This window comes from Chiloscyllium plagiosum, unplaced genomic scaffold, assembly GCF_037043375.1.
Source record: "Chiloscyllium plagiosum isolate Xiang-an unplaced genomic scaffold, Cpla_swu_hap1 HiC_scaffold_36, whole genome shotgun sequence".
Taxonomy (NCBI): Eukaryota; Metazoa; Chordata; class Chondrichthyes; order Orectolobiformes; family Hemiscylliidae; genus Chiloscyllium; species Chiloscyllium plagiosum.
This window is the reverse complement of record NW_028270174.1, coordinates 61019862-61029623: the sequence shown is the minus strand read 5'-3', so window position 1 is coordinate 61029623 and position 9762 is coordinate 61019862. Positions and strand designations below refer to the sequence as shown.

Below are 9762 nucleotides of genomic sequence, written 5' to 3'. Positions count from 1 at the left end.
ATTGTATTCAATAGTTGTGTTCGCCGAACTGGGAATTTGTGTTGCAGACGTTTCATCCCCTGTCTAGTTGACATAATTAGTGCTTGGGATCCTCCTGTGAAGCGTTTCTGTGATGTTTCCTCCGGCATTTATAGTGGTTTGTATCTGCCGCTTCTGGTTGTCAGTCCGCTGCAGTGGCCGGTATATTGGGTTCCGGTCGATGTGTTTAAAAACGCCACTTAAAAAAATGGCCAAAATAATCCACAACCAAGAGGACACTACAACACACTCCTGGGTTAGAAACCTCTCCCACAGACAGCTCACAGACACGGAAAGAACAATACTGGCCAACGGACTCAACTACAACCACAGAGACGCCAAGACAGCAGACTTCCTAGCAGCACGAGAATACACACTCAGAAACAATGGACTGACAGAAAAGACACAGCAAACAGTGAGACAAAGTATCGTACCCCTGATAACAAGGTAAAGACAAACACTTAACCTCAACACCAAGGAGAGGGAAGCACTAAAAGCGCTAAGAAACGATAAGTACTTAATCATGCTACCAGCAGACAAAGGCAGAATGACGGTCCTCCTGGACAAAGCAGAGTACATCCAAAAAGCTCAAGAACTACTTGCAGATACCAGCACCTACCAAAAGAGGGAGTTTGACGCCACCCCACAGCTCACCAATAGGATAAACAAAACACTGAGAAACCTACAAAAAAAAGGACAGATAACCAGGTTTGACCTACAGAGAATTAAAACTGAAAGCAACAACCCCCCCCCCCCCCCGCCCCCCAGATTCTGTGGAATACCTAAAGCGCACAAACCAGATATCTCACTCAGACCCATAGTATCACTACCAGGGACACCATCACACAAACTGGCTAAAGAACTAGAGCAGAAACTGAAACACCTGATCAGCGGATCCAGACACTCTACACAGTCAACACAGGAATTCTTGGACATCATCAGAAGTATACACATAGACATGGAAGTAACTGTGATCTCATTCGATGTAACGGCACTGTTCACCTCTATCGACAAAACCCTCGCCATAACAAACAATAGCCAACCTGCTGGACATACAGAACAGACAACAAGCCGGGGAACCTATCAACAAAGACGGTATACTTAAACTACTGGACATGTGCCTCACAACACACTTCACATTCAACAACCAAATATATGAACAAACCAACGGCACACCCATGGACTCACCCATCTCTGGACTCATAGCAGAAACTGTAATGCAAAGATTAGAACAAACAGTCTTACCGCAAATTCAACCCAAACTCTGGGTCAGATATGTGGATGACACCTTTGTAATCATTAAAAACACAGAAATAGAGAACACACACCGGATCATCAACGCCACACTCACAGGAATCCGATTCACTGGAGAGGAAGAAAAGGACAACCAACTCCCATTCCTAGACATGATGGTAATGAGAACACCTAACGGAGAATTCACCACAAAGGTATACAGGAAAGTCACACACACAGACCGAGTCCTAAACTACGAAAGCAACCACTCCAACACACACAAAAGAAGTTGCATCACGACACTTTTCAAAAGGGCCACAACACACTGCAGTACACCAGAACTGCAAAAAGAGGAAGAAGAACACCTATCTAATGTATTCGCCAAAAACGGATACCCACGCAATTTCATCAACAGATGCATGAGGGAAAGACAACGGATTGAGGACATGCCACAACCCAAAGGACTAGCCACGATATCATACATCAGAAACATTTCTGAACTGACAGCCAGACTACTGGGACTATTAGGACTCATTACAGCAAACAAACCAACAGCCACTCTCAGACAACAACTCACCAGGACGAAGGACCCGATACCCAGCATGAGCAAAACCAATGTAGTGTACCAAATCCCATGCAAGGACTGCACAATACGCTTCATAGGACAAACAGGAAGACAGCTAACGATCCGCATTCATGAACACAAACTAGCCACGAAACGACATGACCAGCTATCCTTAGTAGCCACACACGCAGGTGACAAGCAATATGAGTTCGACTGGGACAACACTACTATTATAGGACAAGCCAAACAGAGAAGAGCCAGGGAATTCCTAGAGGCATGGCACTCATCCACAGATTCAATCAATAAGCACATCGACCTGGACCCAATATACCGGCTACTGCAACGGACAGCTGGAACTGACAACCGGAAGCGGCAGATACAATCACTATAAATGCCGGAGGAAACATCACAGAAGCGCTTCACAGGAGCCTCCCAAGCACTGAGGATGTCACCTAGGCAGGGGACGAAACGTCTGCAACACAAATTCTCAGCTCAGTGAAAAGAACAACAACAACGAGCACCCGATCTACAAATCTTCTCCCAAACTTTGTATTCAATATCGCAGCAGAAATGACATCAGCCATGATTGTATTCAATGGCAGAGAAGAGATGACATCAGCCATGATTGTATTCAATAGCGGAGCAGTCTCGAGGAACTGAATAGCCGACTGATGCTCCTCGTTCTTATTCAACCCTTTTAATGTGTTACACAGGAATGGGGAGGACTCGTTTTCAAACAGGAATCAGGCACTCCGGATAAATCAGTCTTAATCAGTTGGACAGGTCGTAAACTATTGAGTCATGTAGCGACCACCGCTGGGTCTTTAACGATATACAATCTATATTAATGATCAGTGGGATGGAAAAGATGTACTGATACTGAGTTTGGTGATGTCGTTGTGATAAGGAAAAGATTATATTATCAAGAGAGGGTAGAGAGTCTGCAAATATATACAGAGTGGTAACAGCAATGGATAATCGTTTGGCAGGTGGAATATAACATGATATAATCTGTAATTTAATTTACAGAAATAATGGAAGTCAGTATGTTCCTGAAATAGAGAGGGATTACATGACTTAATGATGCTGGGTACTGGGGGATTCACTAAGCCCCGTTCAGACATGGGAGGTTTTGCTCCATCCCTGATCGTCTGCTCCTTGGTGCTCCAAGTGACGCCATGCAATATTTTGATGTGGTTGGTTGGTGATGCGATGATGTTTTGAAATGTGTATCAACGGGATGGTCTTCCTCCAAGATGCATTCATTCCTTTCTAAATGGACGATGGGAATGGCCGCCTGCTTCTGAATGAAGGAACCGTGGCTGCTGCCAGGACAGGGGTATTCACCAACATGATGTACTGTACATGGACACACTGTAACATTAATAGAGAGAGAGTTCCTTCAGTTCCTCTACCTCTCACCATTGACATGGATACTCTGAAGATGCCATGTACACGGAAGGGAAGCCCACTGTACTGGGAAAATAAGGATACACCCGGCAGTTCCCTGCTGTGGGAGAAACAATGTATTTACCTCATCCACCATATATATCCTCCATCACCGAATGGTGACATTGATGTTGAGATACTGGGAGATGATGGATATCTCACCCACACCTGCCTGGAAAGTTCCGGATCATAGAAGCTGAATGAAACTGTGAACCTAACAGCCACTGGCAGCACCGTCCTCCCCCGGTATGAAGCTGCAGGTCATGTTGAATGAGGTGACACCATTCTGTTAGCAGCTACTTGTAGAATGAGGATCTCCTCACATTCTGTTCCTGGGTTAAGTGGAGCTTGGGAAGCTGTTCCTGGAAAACCCCGGGATGGATACAGCAAATCCCTTTCCCAACACACTCACAGTGTTGATCCAGAGCTTCCCCCCTCTGCAGCCTCTGCTCCAGTTGTTGTTCATGTTGCAGACCCAGATGTTGTAACTACAGTCCCCATGTTCCATCCAGAGTTGGGTAACCAAATCCTCAGTTCTCCCTGAAAGTCTCAGGCAACTTACAACACAACCTCCAGCAAACCATCCCCAGTCCCTTCTCTAACTTTTCAATAACAGGAGTCAGTCACAGACCCTCTCGGCTACAAGTATTGTGGACCAGACCAGATCCCCCCAAAATATTTAAAGAAGGCTGCTTAGACCCAAACCTTTCCTTATTTTGAATATAAATGTGAAGTGCGCCTTACAGGTATGTTGTGACTGGTCAAACCACTCGACATTAAGCAAAAGGTATTCTATTCAAATGCTTTATTTGAAATACAAGCAAAGAAAAGAAAAATTTTGGATAGCTTATATGTTGGAGCACTTACACAAACAATAGATACCGTACCTTCTTGGTTTACACCGCTTGGACAAAGATATATTCAAATACAGATCCTTACAGCAGTTTTCCAATCCAGGAGGAAACAGCATCAACAGAGATCTCAGAGAAAAACAGCTGGGGATCATGTATTAAAACTTCCCACCCTTCTGGGGTCCCCAGCTGCTTCTGAATGCTGCAGCTAAAAACAAAACGAGAAAACCTGGTCTGGGAGAGCTGCCACTGCCCTTTCATTGTTACCACCGTTTTAATGAAATCTAAAGGCTTTCTCAGTTATTTACTTAAACTGTTTTCAGACAGCAGTTCTGCATCTCTGCCTTGAAAACCTCTCTTACAAATAAAACCCAAGAGAAAATAACCTTTTTACAGTGATAGTATCTTCGCGACTCCACTTTCAATAAAATGATCCATTAATATACAAAGATGGATTCATGTTAGACCTCCTAACCTTCCTCTATTAGCAGACTGAAATGCATTTATATTACATTGACTCTGAGCATACAAATGCTCACAAACTAGTTTCGATTTCAGTCATTTAACTCCTGCCACAGGATGCCTTTGTCTTTCTTCATCCAAGTCTCCACAACGTGTCAAAACATGGTTTTTCTCGCCCTGTCACCTGAATAGTTTCAAACTGAATGGCAGCAATAATAAGCTCAATCGAAACAGACTGGTATTTTTCTCCCTAAACTTCTCCAAAACTTTAAGGAATCACGATCAGTGACTCAGAGATCTGTCTCTCTGAGATTTGTCTCAGGCACGTTATTCGCAATTTAAATGCTGAAATGTTGTAACGCCAACACCAAGCTCAAGGCCTCCTTCCCCATTGTGGAATAAGTCTGTTGATGTTTCCACTGGACACTCCAACCACACGTTACATAATGGAGCACTCCTCATCTCTCCAATATTCCCTCTGAATGACATAGCTCCTCATGTCTCAGCATAAAAGAAGTACATATTTCTGTACCTCTTAATGCTGTAACCTCTTTACCTGCTACTCCTGGCCTATGCCAGTAAACCTTACTCTCACAGGTAAATGTTTTAAGAAGATCTCGTACATTCTTCTCAATCCCTCACAGAAACTTTGATTTCTGAACACAATCATCATCATCAGCCATCTAAGCTTCTAAGCTTGCCATTTTAACGATCTGCTCTTCCACACGCGTTCTCACGACTGCAGGAAGTGAATTGTTGAACTTCTCCAAAATAAGAATCTCTCTAAGATTATCATAGGTTTGCTCTGTTTTAATACCCTTACCTACCTTTCAAAATTACTTTGTTTGATCCTTTCAAACTCAATGTGCGTTTAATCAGGGACCCTTTTTTTAGACTTCTGAAACGCTGTCTGTCAGCTTCTGGCACAAGCTCATATACACTTCAGATGGCTTTCTTCACCACCCTATACTGGCCAGATACCTCCTCCGATAGGGATGCAAATGCCTATCAGCTTTGTTCGGATCAACTAAATCCACATGGTCACTGGCCACTGCATTGGTTTAGCCACTTTCTCAAATGAAATTCAAAAGGCTTCCCCATCCTTCTCATCAAATTTAGAGAACGCCTGGATGTATTTAAACAGAACCTCATTAGGCCATTGTCTACTACAGGGTTGCTCAACCTCACTATCCTCCTCATCCAGCCTACCATCTACCTTGATCTCCGCCTTCTATGTCAACTTTCCTCTCTAATTGCTAACTGTTTAAGTTGAAACTCTCTGCTTTTCTTCTCTCCTTTTCTCTCTTCCTTCTTAATTTCCTTTTCTTTTATTTCTGCTTTTCATCGTAATTCAAACTGTTTCAATTCCTTCTCATGTTTAAACTGCCTCATTTGAAATTGAATTCTAACCATTTCGAAAGCGTCTGATGGTGGTTCCGTCAAATGTAATTCCCGAGCTATAGCTATAATTATCTCTCATTGTCCCACAGACAAAAGCAAACCCAACTCCAGCTTGTCTGCCAATTCCTACAGCTTTGCCTTCAGTACCTTTTGTAAAACCCCCAAGTTTACTTCTTCCACACATAGAGAACTCTTCGTGACTGAAAGAATCTTTATACACAAAACAGTGTTAAAACCAACCGAATTCAACATCCGGAACAAAAGACATTAACAACTACCATACACGACCTTTGAACCCAATAGTCTCCCGGTGCATAATCTCCAGTGTCTGCATGAGTTTATTCTGGATTCTCTGGTTTCCTCACATAATCCAAAGATGTGCACGTCAGGTGAATTGGCCATGCTAAATTGTTCGTAGTTTTCAGGGATGTACGTCGGTTAGGATCAATTGTCGGGGAAAATGTGTAATATTAGGGTAGAGGAATGGGTCTCGGTAGGTTACTCCTCGGAGGGACGATGTGGACTTGTTGGGTCAAATGGCCTGTTTGCACACTGCAGGGATTGTAATTCTAAACCCAGTTTGGTATTATAGATTTCGAACCAGACAAGCGTCCCCAATTTGCTATAGACCAACTGGACTGCCTCAAATTATTTTAAGAGGGTAACTTGGATGCCAGCCTTTTCTTATTTTAAAGGTAGATGTAAATTGGGTGTTCCAGATGTGATGCTACTAGTCAAACCCACCCACCATTAAGCAAAACACAATATATTTAAACACTCTCCTGAAAATCCATACACAATGAAGAGGAATTTAGAATAATTTAACTATTGGAAACCTTAACCGAATCATGGATATAATACCTTCTACAAATGAACTGTTCCAATAAACTAACAGTCCGAAAACACACCCCTTGGCAAAAAGGAACATTTAGACATACATACTTCATACAGTTCTCCAATCCAGGAGGATTCAGCATCAAGTCAGGTTTCAGAGAGAGTAGCAGCTGGGGATAAGTTACGAGGCCATTGTTACTGCTATTTATTATAAACCCTAAAAACGTCGTAAGCTATTTACTTGAGCTGGTTTCAGCAGGCAGTTTGGCCTTTAAGATCTCTTATTTTAAAAAGGAGAAAATAATCTTTTTTTTTAAAAAAGTGACAGCATTGTCACACAATTTAGATGCCTGGTCCTTTACTTCAGGGCCTTCCTCGTGTTACTGATCGCAAGGTCACCAGAGAGGGACAAATTCAGGTACAGACCAAGTTACAAGGATGTGTCTCATAACTTCTAAAACACCCCTGTCCATGGACCATCACATGGGACATACCGCAAAGTGAACAACAGCCTGAAACACACCATTTCACTCTTTCTGAACTACACAATGCCAGCACTTGATATACTAGTGGGCCAAAAGCTAAGCCTAGGGAAAGATACAGGGGGACAGAACGATTCACATTAAAGATAGAAACAGACAGTTAATTAATGGAACAGATATTGTGGAAATATGGGGAATCAGACAGGGCTGTGTGACGAACTGGAGAAGTGAGATCTTCGTGAGTGAAATGACAAGAATGAGAACATTGAATAAAGGCATTGTCAGATCAGCTGGAATGGTTTGTTACATCAAATTCTCAATCTGCTTCACAGAACACCACAAACAACATAAACTGGGACAAGATGACAGCCCAGCATGGAGAGCTGTGCAGAGCATGCTCGTGTGTTGCTCAGTAAACTGCACTATCTGCCCTGCATGAGAGTATTGCAAACTTTACTATCATACGCTAACTATACTCGCATCAGATTACTGTCGACAATGGGATGGTTTTCACTCTCTGCGTGCGTGTGTGTGTTCATCAGAGACTGAGAGAGAGTGCGTGTGTGTGCGTGCGCTATTGGTAGGGTTGAATGTGAAACTCATTGTTGGAGAAGAAACGCACATGGAGCAAACTATTTTAAATACGAACAACTGGCAGGCTTTTTGTTAATCGACAGGAAGGGAACGAGAGCGGTTTCATGGACAGATGAGATAAAGTGTTTGAGAATGTCAAAATAAAGGCATTGCCAGTCACCATAGCAATATACATCGGTGTGCACATGAATGACAGATGGATGGGAGTTTGGTGTGAGGTCGAATCAGATTTGCTTGGGCAGGCGTGAAGCCAGGAGCGTCAGCAGCAGATTATTGGCTTCATTAAGACTGTACTTCATAGCTCAAGGTTAAAACAGCAGATGGAATAAGCCAATGAGATATTTTCTGAAGTGATGAGAATTTCAAGTTAGAAATGGTCAGGGCATGGTGTCAGGAATCAGCTCATGGTCAAAGGGATCTCCCACAGTTGTGACTTGTCTGCTTCAGTCGCAGTTATGGGCCAGGGATGGGATGGAAACAATGGAAGGAAGTGGAGTTTGTAACCAGAACAGTAGAGAGTGAGCTCCATGCTCGTAATATTTAAATAACAAAGGCAATGATACAATAAATTGTAGTTCGCAGCTGGAGCTGAGTAGATCAACATAGAGACCCGTGAGTAACACTGCCAGAACAGAGAGGGAGACAGTAATTGAACACGTTCATTGATGTAGTTAGTAGTCGTCTGTAGAGTGATATATGGATTGAGAGTTTCAACAGGAAAATAATAGTGACAAGAAGTGTGGACCATATGAAAGAACAGTAATACAGTCATAACCGGTTTATAGAAAAACAAATCTGGACAGTGACACTTACCAGGAACACAAACGATAGCCAGGAAAGGATAATAAAAATATTGAATAATGAAAATAGTGTAATAAATCCGCAATGATAATGACCAGCAATAAAATGCAGGATGTTACCCAACATAATTGGATAAACTCCTGTCTATTGTTGGAACATGCCAGTCTAATGTTCCCAGATTCTGATATATTTTTGGAACATTCCAGTCTAATGTTCTCAGATTCTGATCTCTCCTCCCCCTCTCTCTGGATCTGCTGTTGTCTGTCAGTGTTGTCGGTGATGCTCCCGCTCATGTTATGGGATAACACATTGAATGGCGCCCATTTATCATTAAAAAGATGGAAACCCTCCACTGGGATAATTAGAATCCATGAAGATTGGCAATAATCACAGTCACTGTACAAAGACTGGGAAACTGAGCAAAGGCCATGACAACAGATGAATGGGCACCGCAGACTGGAGACAGACAGACAGGAGTGTTCCCTCCCAATTGGGGAACACTTCAGTGGTCCAGGACCTTCATCCTTGGATCTACGGGTGACAAACCTCCAAGGCGGACTTCAGGACAGGCAGCAGTGAAAAGTGGCCGAGCAGAGGCTGTTAGCTAATTTCGGTACCCAAATGGAGGGCCTCAACCGGGACCTTGGGTTCATGTCACATTACAGGTGACCACCGTTGCACTATACACTCTAAGACCCTCCTACTCACACACACGCACACACACACACACACACACACTCACACACACACACACACACACACACACACACACACACACACACACACACACACACACACACACACACAGACACACATACACATACACAGGGATACACGTGTACACAGACACGCGTACCCTTACAGACACACAAACTCCCACAACCACATGGGCATCCTCTCAGAGACTTAGAGCACTCTACACTCATGCACACACATATACACTCTCTCACTGACACTCAAAATTCCCCACCCCAGACAAGCACACACCCCCTCATAGACTTAAGACACTCTACGTCAGCATCCACACACATATGCATTCACTCGCACACTCACCACACCCCAACCCAGACCG

At 43.3% G+C, this 9762-nt stretch overlaps 1 pseudogene; it reads left to right on the top strand.

Moving 5' to 3' along the window:
- The first annotated feature begins 226 nt into the window (after positions 1 to 226).
- The window catches only part of LOC148139968 (uncharacterized), a 112425-nt pseudogene continuing 102889 nt past the window's right edge, over positions 227 to 9762 (top strand).